The following is an 18241-nucleotide window of genomic DNA, read 5'->3' as shown; positions in this document are numbered from 1 at the left end:
CTCATACAACCCCACTCAAAAAAAAAGAAAAATCTAAACCAAGTGAAAGATCATTTACATTCAGCTTAGTTGTTAACCCTATGGGCCCTAACGACGCTTAGCGCGTCCAAATTCACACCTGTTCTTCTCTATGAATTTTCTCCGCAACCGTTCGTCATAGCGAGAAGCCACACATATCACGTGAAACAACAGAATCATAGCTTTCCGAGAAGATCAAGCACTTGTCGATAGTCCAATGTTTTCACAGCGAAATACAGATCAAGTGTCTCCAAAAAAAAAACCTGATGAATTTCTTTACAATCCATTATACAGATCTTGTTATCAGCCACTTCATATAGTGAGGAATATCATATCTTACCACGTCTTAGGCTTGCGTGTGTTTCTCCCTGTCTATCCACATTTGTAGTCCAGCTTTCAAGATGCAAATATCTCCATATTGTCCAGTTGACACTCCATCAAACTTTGTATGACGAGACAAGCGCACTTTGCGTACCCAAACAACTGAGGCCTAATTATGCATGCCTGACAGGGCAGTAGTCACCATATACATTGAGGAGGACACGTGCCCCCCCCCCCCCCACCAATGCCCAAAATGTCCCACCAATATATAACTGAAACGGAAAAACAAATATTATCTTGGAGGACATCATTGCACTTGGTTGACTATTTTTCTAAGATGTAAATATTGCATGTTTCTTTCAGATAAAACACATTTTTGACTTGTGAATGAGTCAGTGGAATTTCTTGCAATAATGAAAAAATACTGGCAATCATGTCCGCCTGGCACAAACCACGTTTTGGAAGTGACAGAATGTCCCACCATCATGGTTGTTATATTGCCAGATTCCAGAGAGTCTCCCCTCTTCAGATATGGCAGAATATGTCATTTTCTAACTTGCTATGGTGAGATACATGTCAAAATGTAAGAATTTTGTCATACGGATTTGTTTTTTTCATTGATATAAAAATTAATATAAAATAGAGGCACATAGGAGGATGTCATGTAATGATGGCAAATCTGGTTAGCCCAGATTGTCCTGGAAAAAAAACAAAATATAGCATGTGTATGTAGCCTTTATAATGACTGTGATATGAGCTTAAAAGTAAAGGCAGTAAAAATACCCCAAAAAAGGCCTAGGGCCCATTTGTGAGGTTAATTAGTGCTTGATTGATTTGATTGATGTTCTTTTATTTGGCCGACAGTCCAAACCCCTAAAATATTCAGTTTACAATCAGATATGATAAAGAAACGGTGAAAATCATTATTTGAAATATTTCTTTGTTTGAAAAAATGACTAAAAACATTAATCTTTGTGCCTTTAGGATACTGGGTTGTCCGTGGCACTGTTCAGCTCAGTGGAAATCACTTTCTGGACAAAAGCGATTGTGTCATTGACCACTCCATGAACCTACAGCAAGCAGACACAGCCAGATTTCATCAACAGTAAATCAACTTTGATTTCATTTTTAAAAAACTACACATTTTTCAGTTTGTTGTGTTGCCAAAGGCTCAGCACTGTTTTTGCACATTTGAAACGAAATTACATTTTAAAGTATATGCTATTAGTAACATACACACACATGCACTATACCTGTGGGTAGTGATGGCGAGATGAAGCTTCATGAAGCACTGAAGCTTCCCATTCAATTGGTTCACTCATGTGCCGAAGCTTCATGGTGCTTCATTTGCTCTACTGTGCCATCAAGTGGACAATAAATGTAAAACAGGCAGAGTGATTATAATGGCACCATGGCTTTGGTGTGTGAAGCTTTGAATAAATGAATGATGTTTGTGATGCCAATACATAAATTATGAACTTATTAATATGATGTCTGTCTGTATGATACAATGGCGGGGTCAAAAGGGAAAGTGGAAACAAATTGGGGAGAGGGTTGTGATGTGAATGTGCTTGTGTTACTTGGTTTGTGACTGTGCTTATGTTACTAGGGACATTTTATTCATTTGTATTTAGAAATAACAACTTTTCCACAGTGCTGGGCCTCAGGCGGTTTCTTTTTTTTGAGATGATTTCGCCCGCTTTAGAAAATACCCTTTCACAGGGCACAGATGAAGCTGGGGTACAGAGAAAAGCAACAGCAAGTTTGTACAAGTTGAGATATACATTTCTCTGTCTTTCCCAATACTCCAGGGGGTTCTTCAGTCTTACAATGTTGGGTTCACCCAGGTACATTTTGACCTCCACCTCCACGTCTGCAGTGACATTTTGGGTCCTCGTCTGCAGGACTGTGTGTCCAAACGATGCCACAGTTTGCTACCTAAGACAGAAAAACAGGCTGTAAGTGACTAAATACAATAACACAATTACACAAAATACAAAATATATCCATTACCTTGAGTCACAGGCTGAGAAGTTTCTGAGCGGTTCGGTTGTGATGATGATGATGATGATGATGATGATGATGATGAGGAGGAGGAGGAGGAGGAGGAGGAGGAGGAGAAAGAGGAGGCGCTGTTTCTCATAACAGCAGCACATTCAGAAGTGAGCCTCTTCTCAGCATCTGCTGTTTTATTTGGGTTAAAGAAGCCAATCTTTTTGAACCTGGGATCGAGCAGTGTCGCCAGTGACATGATGCTCATTGACTGCAAAGTGTGCAACTTCTCCCTTAACTGTCTCCTAAGGGTCTCAGCCATTGCTGTGCTCTCTGGAGTTTGGACACTTCCCCTTTCCTCCTCCTCCAGTGCGTGCTGTAGCACTGACAAAAGGGGAATGACTTTTGATCCAGACACTCTCTGCTCCTCTGACAGCTCAACTGTGGCGTCATTAAATGGGGACAGCACTTTTAGACATTCTGCGATAATTCTGCTCTGTGATGAGAGTGGGGCAATGTCAGTGCGTAGGCCTGCCAAAGCTGCTCCCACAGGTTCCCTGAGGTCATAAAGACGTTGGCGCATATGGTATGTGCTGTTCCAATGTGTATCCACCTCTTGAATTAGCTTCAGTGCCGGCAGGCCCATTTACTCCTGCACCTGTGTCAGCCTCCCCTATAAAATTAGCCAACAAAAAGTGATTAATTCAAGTGTCACTGCAGCAGCAACTTAAACAAAACAGCGTCACTTAGAATATTGCAATGAAATAAAGGAACTCATTGCAGTGGTGCTGCTCTTGAAATAGCCCACTATCTTCCTTGAGTTTGCCTGGATGTCAGACAACACAGTGTTTTGATAAAGAGCCTTTTTTATCAGTAAATTTAAAGTATGCGCCACACAATTTGTGTGCCGCAAATGAAGCTCCTTGGCACAAGCACCCATATTTGCTGTGCCATCAGTCACAAGGCAAGTAACTTTGTGTGTAATACCCCACTCTGACATAAGTGCTGCTTTTACTTTTGCCAAATTTTCAGCAGTATGTGCCTCAGGGAAATGTAGCACCCCTAAAACAACAGAATGCAAAGAGGTGCTTGCATCTATAAAATGGCATGTCACAGCTAGATACGCATCAGTGTTGACAGAGGTCCACATATCTGATGTTAAACTAACTGCAGATGCCTTCGCCACAATGGCTTTGGCTTTCTCCTTGGATTCCTTGTATCTGTCCTCCACCATAGCTTTCAAAGCCTGAAGGAAATAAGAGAACACACTTGTAATGGCAAATATGGGGAAATGGGGAAAAATGCTTCATGTGCTCACATACACACCTGCCTTGTGGGGAGAACATAGGTAGGGTTCAAAGCTTTAACAAGCTTTCTGAACCCTTTGTCCTCCACAATAGTGAAGGGGTGGGAATCCTCAATCACCATATTGACCAAGGCCTCATCCACATCAATCTTCTCTCCTGATGACAAAAAAAATGCAGTATTCAATTAGAGAGGTCATTAGTTAGTCACATTTAAAATATACATGAATGTTGTCTAATACAAACGTACCATGTAATTTTGTATGCTGCCTTATCATTGCATCCTAAAATGGCTTACCCGAGCTTGGTCTGCCTTGGTTGGTCTCCTTGTTTTCATGCAGGGCTCTGTAATGCCTCAGCATAGATGAGGTGTTATTGTTGTATCCAAGTTCTTTTGAACACAACAGACACTTCACCTTTTAAAATACCAGAAATTAGAAGAAAGAAATTAGAACAAGGGCATAGCTGCATTGTCACATTTATTTATATTACGCTAGTTATTACTACTATGTGCATACCTTATTATGAGAGACCAGCTCAAAATGTTCCCAGACAGGGGAAAATCTCCTCTTTCTTGCTGGTTCCATCACAAAAAACAAGAAGCTCGAATAGATCGCAAACAAACACGTAACAAAGTCCGAAGTTCACAAAATGTGATGGGGGGATCCATTGCGTTTCGCCTCCCCTTATATTTCGAATCTCACGCCAAACCCGCAAACCGTTTCCTGAATCAGTCACGTGGTACGGCCGGCTCGCGAGGCTTCGAATGTCACCACATACGTCATCAACACAAGTCTCGATACACGCTTCACAAAAATCTTCCCAGATTACTCGACACACACTTCGAAGCCTCGACACGGAAGGACACATCACTACCTGTGGGATGCAGCGCAGGGTGTAGGCATCCTGAACATGTTTGCATGATCTCTGACTCTCTACAGGAGGAACATGAAGAAATGAGAGAGAGGAAACCACCAAATAACATGATTATAATTGTACTTTGTGGGTGTTACCAGTACTGAATCCTTAAAATCTAGGAGTCAGTCCCCCAATCCCAAAGTGATCCCTAGCAACTCAAGCCCTAAGCACTCACAGACTTGATTACTCTCAGGTGCTAGTGTATGTATGAGACTACAAGTGCTCAGATTGGCATAAATAGGAATGGAACACCACTAACGTTAGGAATCACATTACCTTGATAACTTTTGACAACAAGCCATGTTGACAGTTGCAGGTTTAGGACTTTTCATTTTGCGTTTATTACTTTCCACATGGCCAAGGTGCAGGAGAAGACAGCTGCCCGATTTAACCTTTTTTCAAGCTCTTGTTGTACAAGCAGGACAACATGTTGGTGAAACATTTCCCCCTTTTCCTTTTTTTTTTTTTGTAAATAAAGCATCATAAAAATAAAAATAAGGAGCTTAAGTGACACCTGCCTAATAGCCTGTTTGATGAGTAGGCTGTATTGTTTCACCCTTTAATGTTTTTAATTTTCATTATGATGTTTCTAACCCTAGTTTTTAATAGTTTGTTTGTCTTTATAGACATATCAGCGAGGCCCATATGCCATACTCAACGATCACATGCCTGTCATCCGAATTTATTTGGAAGGCCATGACATGAGGTCAGATTATAGAATCTGCAGAGAAACCTTTCATGGTCTCTTGGCCATCTTAAACCTAAGTACCTAAGTTCTTGTCTTCATTTACTGGTTGGCACACGGGGTGTCCTACCGCATCACATCTCGAGCTTTTGATGTCCCAAAGTTGTCTGCGTACACAATTGTGCACAGGATTGCAATGGCCATCAGAAGAAGAAGATGAAGATCCAAATCAAGGGTCATCTTCTTCCCTGCCATACACCAGCTGGAGGAAGTTGGAAGGGGATTTGGGCAGCTGGCCCAGCATAAGGCCTTCAACAATGCTGTGGGGGCCATAGATGGCTGCCAGATACGCATTAAACCACCTAGACGTGAGCAATATGATTACTTTAATTACAAGCAGTTTCATTCAATTCAATTACAAGCCACCTGTGACTCAACTGGGAGATTTTTGGACCTTTATGTTGGTTACGGGGGTTTGGTACATGACACCAGGGTTTTGAGAAACAGTCCTGTTTATTTTAATTCCTTGTACCCCCCACCTGTTTTTTTCTTTTGGGAGATGGAGGCTACCCCTGTATTGAACGCTCTATCACTATAATCACCCCTTACAGACAGCCAGTACCAGGGAGGATGCAGGAGCACTTTAATGTTCACCATAGTAGGACCCGGTCCATCATAGAGAGGGCATTTGGAGTGATGAAGGCCCGTTGGCGAGCAACATTGTTCAAGGCTTTAGAGGTCAGGCCCGCACGAATCTTTACTGCACGATGTCAGTAAAGATTACCGCAAATTTTACCTTCTGTAAAAAGGTCCCGGACAATTATCTCAGGTAATACTAAACCCGTGCGAATAGACCAGCAGTAAATATGTGTGTAGATATTTCGTCATATCCTGTTTACAAGTGGTTTTTTGTGGATTTTCAAGCATGGAGGCTCTTGAAGAAGCACTCAGTTTTGCACTTCACAGTCGGACAAGTCCATGTGAAACCTCAGGTACTGTGAGCATATATGACGAACACGATTCAAGTGTGTTCGAGTGTGCTACGCGCAGGAAGCAACGTCATACGCACATGACGACAGGAGGGGACAGCGGTGCATGAATGGATTTACCCCTCCCACTTGTGGTAGTTTTACTGATATTTCTTATCCCGTGCGAATTGGCCATTAATATTACCGACGTCCTGTGGTAAAGTGACATTACCCCACGTGCCCATGTAAAACTAATCCCGTCCGAATAGTGCTTTAGACATGGGGATGTCCTGGAAGAGCCAGAGATTGAGCCTGAGGAGCCTGGTCCCCCTGCTCCAGTTGAAGACACCCAGGAGAGAAGTGGAGCCCACATCAGGGACAGGCTATGTGCCCAAATATCACCCCCCCCCCAGCAACCTTAGGCCATTTGAAGAAAGCAGTACAGTGAAAGCCTTTTTTCTAAATAATTTTTGCCTGAGATAAATGCCCTTCTTGTTTTGCCATTTTAGACACAATTGTTCACCTTTTCTGTTCAGTCATAAAAATGCCAGTTTATGTTAATAAACATCTACAAAAACACTACCTTATTGAGTTCAGAGGTTATTGTTTGTGATGGATGCAACATTTTCTTTGAATGACAGCATACATTTCAGGTGCGCACCTTAAAATATTGACATATATTGATATAGACTTACTTACAACAAAATCTTTAAATGCACCTACTAGAAATCACAATTCAACAATAACACAAAAAACAAATGCAGATGCCAGCCAACTCAATTTTCATGTGAAGCAGCAAAAATACATTTTTATTTTTTGTTTAACACAAAATTCTAAATGATATAAAGAAACCCCTAGGGTTCACAACTTAAGATTTTCATTCTGCAGGATTAATTGAAAGTTATTTTTGTTTGTCAACTAATGCTCCAAATAAGCTGATAAGCCTGTCAAGTTGCTTCTCTTTTTCTTCTCTTTCTCCTCTTCTTTTACATCTAGCTCCCTCTGCCTGCTTTCCTGTCTCACTGTATATTCTTTCAGGTACTCCACAACCTCATTCTTTCTTTTTTTGGGGTTGGGAGCTTGGTCTCGATCTTCATTTGGGGTGGTGGAAGACAAAGTTGAGGGGGTGGGAACTTGGTCTTGGACATCATCCGGGGTAGTATAGTGGAAGTGGAAGTGCTGGGTATCTCTCCATCCTCTGCATCTGAATCCACTGCTGTGGCTATGACATTCAGGGGTCTGATGGAGTGTCTGTGCCCCAGGGCATTGTGCATCGCCGCAAAGAATGGCCAAGTCCCAGCTGTGGGCTGCCCCTCTTTCCCCGAACCCGTCTTTGGCAGGATGAGGTCCCGTGGTTAAAAATGTAATGTTATACATAAGTTACAGGCTAAACCTTTTTTCTCTCTCTCACTCTTTTTTTATTTGTTAAAAAAGAAAAACATCATTACAGTAACTTAGACAATTGTTGAAGATTCACCAGTGTTAAGTAAATCCATTCCAAAGAAAACAACAAAAACACAATAATAATAATAATAATAATAATAATAATAATAATAATAATAATAACAATAATAACAACAACAACAACAACAACAACAACAACCCAGGTGTTGAGACAGCCCATTCACACAACCTGGAAATAGATGATTCACCCTATATCTCCGCTTCAAATTATCCCACTTCCTGCCTGCTTGGTATGGGGTGAAGATATTTTCGAGGCCCATTTCTTGTAAGATCTCTCTGTTGGCCAGCATCTTTGTGAAAATTTACAGTAACAGTAAAGGTACACACACACACACACACACACACACACACACACACACACACACACACACAGTTTAGGCTACTATCATCCATACAGCCTACTGTAGTAGCAGCCAAAACTCTCACATTTTTCTTAAGTTATGTACTGTAGACATGTTACTTACTCGAAGCCTTCTACACACGAATGTCGGTGGCCCATAAATTTCGCCCTATGATCCACCCTTAACTGGATGAACTGGAGGGTTTGTCGTTCACTCCCTAATTGAAAATAACATGTATGGGTGACAATTTTGTTTATATTCATACAGCTAACAGGCTAGAATAACACATGACAAGAACGGCTAAAGGAGTACTTACATGAACATTTCTTTTTCTTTGAAGCCTTCCCTTTACCTCTCACACTGTTGTCAGTTTGGTTTACTGTCGGATTGGAGTCGGTCATTTCCACGTTTTATTCTTGTTTGTTTTGTTGATGGTCGCTCTTCTCCTCCTCGTATGGATCTCAGTTTGTGGTTGTGTTATTTACTATTTCAACTTCCGGATTTTCCTATGAACCCCGTGGTAAACGTCACAATTCATTGAATTGTGGGTAATATACTCACACAAAGTCCGCTAAGATGCTCACTTACACTGAGTGGTCATAAAGGGAGCGAGCGACTCCTCACGCCCTTTGAAATACGACAGTGGGACACCCTCAACCACTAACAAATTCCGCGAGAACACGCATCATAGTATGTGAGTGCTTGAGTAGGCAGTTTGGGATTGGGGGATTATCATCCTAGTCATGTGGGTCCTACCTGAGATCTGAGAAGGGAAGACTTCTGAGTCTAAGGGTGAGGTCTCACTACATGGATAGCTATACAGCATAGCAATAGTATTAATTACTTCAACTGGATGATAAGGTGGGGTGGCACAGTGGTGTGGTGGTTAGCACTGTTGCCTCACAGCAAGAGGGTTGCCGGTTCGATCCCGGGTGTGGGAGCCCTTCTGTGCGGAGTTTGCATGTTCTCCCTGTGTCAGCGTGGGTTCTCTCCGGGCACTCCGGCTTCCTCCCACACTCCAAAGATGCAGGTTGGGGACTAGGTTAATTGATAACTCTAAATTGTCCGTAGGTGTGAATGTGAGTGATGAATGGTTGTCTGTCTCTATGTGTCAGCCCTGCGATAGTCTGGCGACCTGTCCAGGGTGTACCCTGCCTTTCGCTCGATGTCAGCTGGGATAGGCTGGTGGATGGGTCACAAAACACAGGACTTTCACCCAGGACTTTACCGAGGAGACCTGTGTTTGAGTGAACTCTGAGTCATTTTAAGGTACGTCCTCATCATGTTTCTTTCCCTGAACGGAACCACTGTAACTTTACGTGCCTAAACCCAGAGCTGGGTATAACGCGTTACAAAGTAATGCATTAGAGTACTTTGATTACTTTTTACAGTAATGAGTAACCTAACGCGTTAGTTTGCTGTTTGAGTAATCAAATACTTAAGTACATTTTCAAACAAGACTTCCGTTACTTTTAGAACGCTGGTCCTTCAGCTCCAAAACAGCAACGGCTGTTGTTTGGTTCTAATAACGGAGATAATGTTAAACCTATCAGTCTGCAAGAAGCCACGGAGCTTGTGGCTTGCTACGTGGTCTGAGAAATGCTGCCGTTGTCTACGGTGGAGTCTAAATAGGTGGAGCAGGACTCGCTGACAGACATATTTCAGACTCGGGACTTACATTATAATAATAATAATAATAATAGATTTTATTTATAACGCACTTTACATTTGAATACAAATCTCAAAGTGCACAGTACAAAGGCAACAATAACAATAAAAGCATTATGCCTGGTACACGCTACACGCTGGTACTCACCAATTATCCCCGGTCGTCTTTCATGGCGTGTGTGATGTCATCGGGTTATTCTTGTCCTATTTTTATTACTTTCACTATTATTTGAGTCACTGCCAGAACTGTGTCTGTTCATATGCCAGCCGACATGTTGTTGTAGTCACCTAAAAGCGTCAGCAGATGGCAGGAGCTACATTTGAAGTGCCATACATAAACTGTCAAGCTACTGTATCTTCCACAGGAAGTTCTGACAAATGTTTCAGAATAAAAGCCTATTTAGAAAATGGAGGGATTCTCTCAGCTGAGGTTATAAAGCGCTTTTAATCTGAAACGTGAAAAGTGTTGAGTTTGAAATGACGGTGCGATATTTTGTCGTTTGCCCAATAGGAAATGTAGAATACTCAAAGTGCTTGAGTTACTTTTCTCAGGGAGTAATGTTGGAAGTACTTTAAAAGTAATTGAGTTACTTTACTCAGGGGGTAACGCAGGAAAGTAACTGGTTACTTTTTTTTTTTAAAAAGTAACGCAGTAACGTACTTTGATTACTTTTAAAGTAACCCTTACCCAACACTGCCTAAACCTAACCTCCATAACTTCATGTTAATTACATAACTTTATGTTAAGGACATAACGTAATTCATGGGCCGCTCATTCTTAAAATCATTAAATGTTGTGTGAATGCTTTCATAGAATATCATGCAAACTGTTGTACGAGGATACTAGGAATTGTGTTCCCTGAATATTGTCTGAAAGGTCATTTCTCATTCCTTAAAGCAGTACTACATGATTTTTTTTTTAGATGTCTCATAAAAGAAGCTAAAAACACATCTGTTCACTTTAGCCTTTAACTCAATCTGACTTTTCAGATATAGTTCTGAAAAATCTTTCTTATGCTTCATGCTGCTTCAACTCTTTTAAAATATTGTATCTTACTTCATTTTATGATTTATGATTTTACATTCATATGATTTTATGATGTCATGATTTATGACTTATGATTTATTTCATTTTCTGATATTCTATTTTAAGTTTGTTTGATGTCCAATATGTCTATTTTCATGTGAGGCACTTAAGTGCTTATAATGCATATATAATTGTAATTGTATTATATAATTATTGTAAAGTACTTTGTACTGCATTTCCTGTAAAGATGCTATATAAATAAAGTTTATTATTATAATGTTTATATAGAAAACATGTTAGCAAACTGTAGCTGAACTGTTTCTGGCCAGCTGATGAATTTCAATCCAGTATTCACTCACTTTTCACTCTTTTTTGGTCTCCACCAACTCCTGAGAAAAATATCTGTCTCTTTAACTACTAATGCTCCACTATGTTCCTTAAAGCTGTGGTGATCTTTAATATTGAATCTACACATGTTAATTATATTTCTCTGTGAAATATTGAAACCTTTCACACAGGTGACTAAGTTTGGCTTAGTTTGGTTTTTCACAGAAGACGTTTTGACAATTTTCACCATGGGAAAAGCTCAGGTGTAAATTATAAACGTAATGATGGCTGAATTCCATTTAGTTACTTAGTTTCAGGGTCCTGGTATAGTTTACGCTTAACCTGGAAATCCAGATGCCTCGCCCATAGCAAATTCAAATTTGCACTGCATGGGAATCTGGCCCCAACGAGCAGAGCCCGTTTAATCGCAAATCAGACCAATCAGATCAGTCTGTCTGACAGAGGCAGGCTCTGGGCAGGCGTAACATGATGACAACAGCACTGCGCCGTAGGAGTCGAAAAGTAAACAGCCAAGATGGCAGCTGCCAAAGGACCGCATCCATTCAGTTTAGCTTTGGAAGAAACACTAAGCCAACTACACTTATCTTTTTCCTTGAGAGAGGAAAAGAAGACTGCCCTAGAAGCCTTTGCTTCCAGGAAGGACGTTTTTGCCGTTTTGCCGATGGGATACGGCAAAAGCATAATATATCAGTTAGCCCCACTGGTTTGGCAAACCAATGGGGCTTACTGCAGTGAATACGTCACCTTGTTTTTTGCTCTGATTGGCTATCGTGCTTGATTTACATTATGCTTAGAGGACATTATAAAATTTTTACTCAATTATACCAAAACAATGTTGCCTACTGGCGCTTTAATACGAACAAAAACAAATCATCGAATATTTGTATTTAATGGCTATGACAAACTCATAGGTCCTGCATTTCACACCAAACATTTTTAAATTAAAATCATTAAACAACACTGTCAAACCAAAAGCAAGTGTGGCCTACAAGATAACATTGTAATAAGAGCTCCTACATCCAATAATGGTCAGCCTGCTATTAACATGCTAGCTCTTTAGCTCACGAGCAGTAGTGCTAGCTTTCTCTGACCTCTTTTTATTCATTTTCTCCTCTGATTAAGAAACTCTTAAAGGGATAGTGCACCCAAAAATGAAAATTCAGCCATTATCTACTCTACATTTTGATATACCGGAATTAAAAAAATTATATTATTATTATTATTATAATAATTATCTGCGACATGTGTGTGTGTGTATATATATATATATATATATATACACATATATATATATATATATATATATATATATATACATATACAGTACAGGCCAAAAGTTTGGACACACCTTCTCATTCAATGCGTTTTCTTTATTTTCATGACTATTTACATTGTAGATTCTCACTGAAGGCATCAAAACTATGAATGAACACATGTGGAGTTATGTACTTAACAAAAAAAGGTGAAATAACTGAAAACATGTTTTATATTCTAGTTTCTTCAAAATAGCCACCCTTTGCTCTGATTACTGCTTTGCACACTCTTGTCATTCTCTCGATGAGCTTCAAGAGGTAGTCACCTGAAATGGTTTTCCAACAGTCTTGAAGGAGTTCCCAGAGGTGTTTAGCACTGGTTGGCCCCTTTGCCTTCACTCTGCGGTCCAGCTCACCCCAAACCATCTCGACTGGGTTCAGGTCCGGTGACTGTGGAGGCCAGGTCATCTGCTGCAGCACTCCATCACTCTCCTTCTTGGTCAAATAGCCCTTACACAGCCTGGAGGTGTGTTTGGGGTCATTGTCCTGTCGAAAAATAAATGATCGTCCAACTAAACGCAAACCGGATGGGATGGCATGTCGCTGCAGGATGCTGTGGTAGCCATGCTGGTTCAGTGTGCCTTCAATTTTGAATAAATCCCCAACAGTGTCACCAGCAAAACACCCCCACACCATCACACCTCCTCCTCCATGCTTCACAGTGGGAACCAGGCATGTGGAATCCATCCGTTCACCTTTTCTGCGTCTCACAAAGACACGGCGGTTGGAACCAAAGATCTCAAATTTGGACTCATCAGACCAAAGCACAGATTTCCACTGGTCTAATGTCCATTCCTTGTGTTTCTTGGCCCAAACAAATCTCTTCTGCTTGTTGCCTCTCCTTAGCAGTGGTTTCCTAGCAGCTATTTGACCATGAAGGCCTGATTCACGCAGTCTCCTCTTAACAGTTGTTCTACAGATGGGTCTGCTGCTAGAACTCTGTGTGGCATTCATCTGGTCTCTGATCTGAGCTGCTGTTAACTTGCGATTTCTGAGGCTGGTGACTCGGATGAACTTATCCTCAGAAGCAGAGGTGACTCTTGGTCTTCCTTTCCTGGGTCGGTCCTCATGTGTGCCAGTTTCGTTGTAGCGCTTGATGGTATTTGCGACTCCACTTGGGGACACATTTAAAGTTTTTGCAATTTTCCGGACTGACTGACCTTCATTTCTTAAAGTAATGATGGCCACTCGTTTTATATTTTATTTTATATGTATGTATGTATGTATGTATGTATGTATGTATGTATATATATATATATATATATATATATATATATATAAAATAAAAGGGTCATTTGTAATTTTAAGTAGTGTTGTCTCAGTGCTATGATGCACTCTAAATCCTGACTGAAATTCCTCAAATAAATTATTATCATGGAGAAAATCACACAGCTGGTCTGCGACTACTTTCTCAAGGATCTTTGACATAAAGGGAAGATTAGATATTGGTCTATAGTTGGCTAACACCTCTGGATCCAGGGTGGGCTTTTTTAGGAGAGGTTTAATTACAGCTACCTTAAGACTGTGGTACATAGCCTGTTAATAAGGATATATTGATCATATCTAATATATGAGTGTTAACTAAAGGAAAGAACTCCTTAAGTAGCCTGGTTGGGATAGGGTCTAAGAGACATGTTGATGATTTAGATGAAGAAATCACTGCGGTCAGTTCTTGAAGAGAAATTGGGGAGAAGCAATCTAAATATATATTAGATTTTACAGCTGTGTTTGAGGTTAGATAGGTACTATCTGAGGACAGGAGGTCATGAATTTTGCCTCTAATAGTTAGAATTTTGTATCTTGTATTTTGTAAAAAGCTCATAAAATCATTACTGCTAAGGGCTAAAGGAATACAAGGCTCAATAGAGCTTTGACTCTCAGTCAGCCTGGCTACAGTGCTGAAAAGAAACCTGGGGTTGTTCTTATTGTCTTCTATTAATACTGAGTAATAGTTTGCTCTGGCATTGCGGAGGCCCCTCTTATAAGTTTTGAGACTGTCTGACCAGATTAAACGAGATTCTTCCAGTTTGGTTAATCGCCAGTTCCTTTCAAATTTACGCGATATTTGTTTGAACTTACGGGTTTGAGAGTTATACCAAGGAGCGAACTTTCTTTGCTTTGTTAACTTCTTTTTAAGAGGAGCTACAGAGTCAAGTGTTGTTCGCAGCGAGCCTACGGCGCTATCGACAAAATGATCAATTTGGGAGAGGTTAAAGTCGGTACAGGAAACCTCTGTTACTGAGGGACTTGGTATTGAATTTAACGACGGAGTAATCTTTTCCTTAAATTTTGCGACAGCACTATCTGATCAACATCTAGTATAGTAACTGTTGCTGAGTGGCATGTAATCAAGTAAAAAGAAATCAGAAGTAATCAGATAATGATCCGATAGCGAGGGATTCTGTGGAAAGACTTTTAGGTTATCAGTTTCAATTCCATACATCAGAACTAGATCGAGGGTATGGTTAAAACAATGAGTACACTATAACAAATAAAAGTGGCTGCGAGGTTTTCCAGGTCGGATGTAAAAGACTAAGAACGAGGCTTTCGTTATAATCTAGTTTAGGTTTAGGGCTGATTAACAGACTAGAGTTAAAAATGGCTGCAACTCCCCCTCCTCGGCCGCTGCCTTGAGGAATGTGGATATTATTATGACTGGGAGGAGTGGACTCATTAAGACTAACATATTCATCTTGACACAGCCAGGTTTCAGTGAGACTGAGTAAATCAATTTGATTATCTGATATTAATTCGTTTACTAACACTGCTTTAGACAATAGAGACCTGATATTTAACAGTCCGCATTTAATTCTCCTGTTTTGTCTTTCTGTCACAGAAGAGGTTTTAATTTTTATGAGGTTGTTATGCACAACTCCTCTTTGTTTAATTTTAGATTTAGATAATTTAGGCGGTCGGGGGACAGACACCGTTTGTATAAAACTATGAAAACTATGGCTGGGTAACTGAACTAGAAACTCAGAGAGGCGTATAGGACTGCGAGTCCTGGTCTCAACTCTGGGTTGTCAGGGATTTAAATTACTAATAAAGTTTGCCAGGTTCCTAGAAATGAGAGCAGCTCCATCCAAAGTGGGATGAATGCCGTCTCTCCTAATAAGACCAGGTTTTCCTCAGAAAGTTTGCCAATTATTAACGAAACCCACATTGTTTGCTGGACACCACCTGGACAGCCAGCGATTAAATGATGACATGCGGCTAAACATGTCATCACTGGTCAGATTTGGGAGAGGTCCGGAGAAAACTATGGAGTCCGACATCGTTTTTGCATATTCACACACCGAGGCAATATTAATTTTAGTGACCTCCGATTGGCGTAACTGGGTGTCATTGCCGCCGACGTGAATAACAATCTTACTGAATCTACGTTTAGCTTTAGCCAGCAGTTTTAAATTTGATTCAATGTCGCCCGCTCTGGCCCCAGGGATACATTTGACTATGGCCGCTGGTGTTGCTAACTTCACGTTTCTCAGAATAGAGCTGCCAATAACCAGAGTTTTATTCTCAGCGGGTGTGTCGCTGAGTGGGGAAAAGCGGTTGGAAACGTGAACAGGCTGGTGGTGAGCCGTGGGCTTCGGCTTGGAGCTCCGCTTCTCCCGGACAGTTACCCAGCCTCCCGGCTGCACGGGGGTTACCGGAGGACAGTTAGCAGAGGCTAAGGCTATGCTATGTGGCTCCGCACCGGCTACAGGGGGCTTTTAAATAATGGATCGCTGTATTACGGCTTTCAGTAGCAATTACTGAAGTGGATGCAGGTGTTTGGTCATAAACCAAAATGTTGAAAGATGAAGAACATATAAATTAGAAAGTGACTTATTGATTCAAATGTTGTTTTCCAAATCTGATTAACTAGAGATTAGATTAGTAAGGATATTTATGAAGATTATAATGTCATATTTTCAAGGGTGGTTGGCTTGTTACAGGTATTTATGTAGCTTGTTTTTGGTACAGCTTTGTCATATCTAAATGGAAGTCAAAAAATAAAGAACATGGCAGGCTTATTCATAAGCTAAAAACTGCATTTTTATGGGCAGTGAGATGGGCCTCTTCTCATTACCCCCATCAGTACAAGTAGACAAGCTAACAAGGCTACCTCTAAGAAGCCATTGACACCATCAGGATGTTTGGTTGGTCACCTGACACTCACCTTGCAGGTTTTAGCAGCCCTTTGTGAGTGCAGCTCATCCTTCTTTTATCCTGAAAAAAACCCCTCCTTTTCAGATTTCTCCTCCTGGACATGTTCTAACATACTGTGTGTAAAATGTAACTTGTCCCCATTCTTAACTTTATTATCTACTTTAAATACCAGTTTGGAGTCAGAGGAAGGAGTGTATATTGTGTGAACCATTCACTGCTTGTTATTGGTTGCTTGTAATTTTGGTCAATCTCTGACATTAGGCTTTATTGTACTCAGTCCTTCTTGATAAGCTAAATAGGCCTACCTCAATGTACATGTAATGTAAATGTGAAATGGCATATTTCCTGTGGATGGCCCCACCTCAGGGCCCCTGGGCTGGAAATAGTCTCCGTCAGGCCCACGCCCACATGGCTCATTTCCTCCTATAGAACAACGGAGATCGCTCCTAGCCTTTTTCCCCAGGAAGCTCAAGTTTCTCCTCCTGACTCTTTCCTGAGTCCCCCACCCCTGACTGCACTCTGTGAAGAAACACCACACTCCAGTGTCCCACATCCCTTGACGGACAGACAAATAGACACAAAGTCTCACAATTAGCTGGCAGCACATTGCTCCTCTGTCTGAGGAGCAACTCCAAACAAAGACACATACACAAAACCCAGCCTCATCCCTTTCCTCTTACTCATTTTCTACAGTTTTACCCATTCCTCTGTTCGTCCTTCCCATCCACCCATCCTGCTGTTGTATTTAAGACACTATAAATAACAGCAAACAGCACCGTAAAAATATCCAAGTTCAAGTTTCACTGTGGCTTTATCCCTAAACACTACACATTTTGGGAAGAACTGAAAGTTTAAAGTCTCAGGACTAGATATTGATGAATTTGCTGTTAAAACCACCTGGGGGGCTTAAAGTGTGAATTTTGCCCTGAGGGTGGCACTAGAGGAAAGACCATCATGAAATTTTAAAGAGATTTTCTCAGGCTCAGAAACATTATTAATCATTTTACTTAAGAGAGCTTGTGTGAAGCTGACATGTTTCGGTTGCTAGATGTTTCAGCTTATACTGACATGACAATCCACGGCACATTTAATGGTAATCCATTCTATATGTAGCTTGAGGGTGTCTGATGCTGCCAAGCAAAGCATGTGAACTGTTAATTTTCACAAGTCTGAATATGATGTAAATCTCCAAACTGTAACAATAAAAAGAGGTAACTGTAGTATGAAATAGAGAGAACTGGATCTGGAGCTGTTGAGTTTTAAGTGGATTCATTAAAAAAAAAAAAACAAGAATGGATATCTTGGGTTGAAGCTGGGCTCTCAGGAGAAACAGGGCAGGCAAATGGGTAACCAGTGAATGTGGATCTGAGGCAGGCAGGCAGTGCAGGGCTGGAAGATTTAAGCAAATATCCACAAGGGGGAAAAAGCAATATGAACAAATAGGCTGTGGTTAGTACCACAAGGCAGACTGAATGACCCGGCAGAGAATGGATTGCAGAGCCGGGGTATTTGTACTGCTGGAGTTGATTGGTGGATGGCTTTCAGGTGAGCAGGAAGATTGGCAGGAGGAGTTGATTGGCAGCAGGACAAATGAGCCACACCCAGACACAGAGAGACAATGAACCACAAAAAAACAAAGGGGAGGGGGAAAGCAGCTGACACATGAAGAATGAAGGAAAGGCACAGATTATGACAGTAACAGATAAGTAATGTTTTTATAAA

The 18241-nt window shown here is 40.9% G+C and overlaps 1 pseudogene; it reads right to left on the bottom strand.

Annotated features, from left to right (window-relative positions):
* Window positions 1-15140: 15140 nt before the first annotated feature.
* On the bottom strand, window positions 15141-17072 carry LOC125883216 (uncharacterized; annotated as a pseudogene).
* Between the last annotated feature and the right edge of the window lie 1169 nt (window positions 17073-18241).

Source organism: Epinephelus fuscoguttatus, linkage group LG22 (genome assembly GCF_011397635.1).
Source record: "Epinephelus fuscoguttatus linkage group LG22, E.fuscoguttatus.final_Chr_v1".
In the NCBI taxonomy this organism is placed as follows: domain Eukaryota; kingdom Metazoa; phylum Chordata; class Actinopteri; order Perciformes; family Serranidae; genus Epinephelus; species Epinephelus fuscoguttatus.
This window is presented reverse-complemented; position numbering and strand designations above follow the sequence as displayed.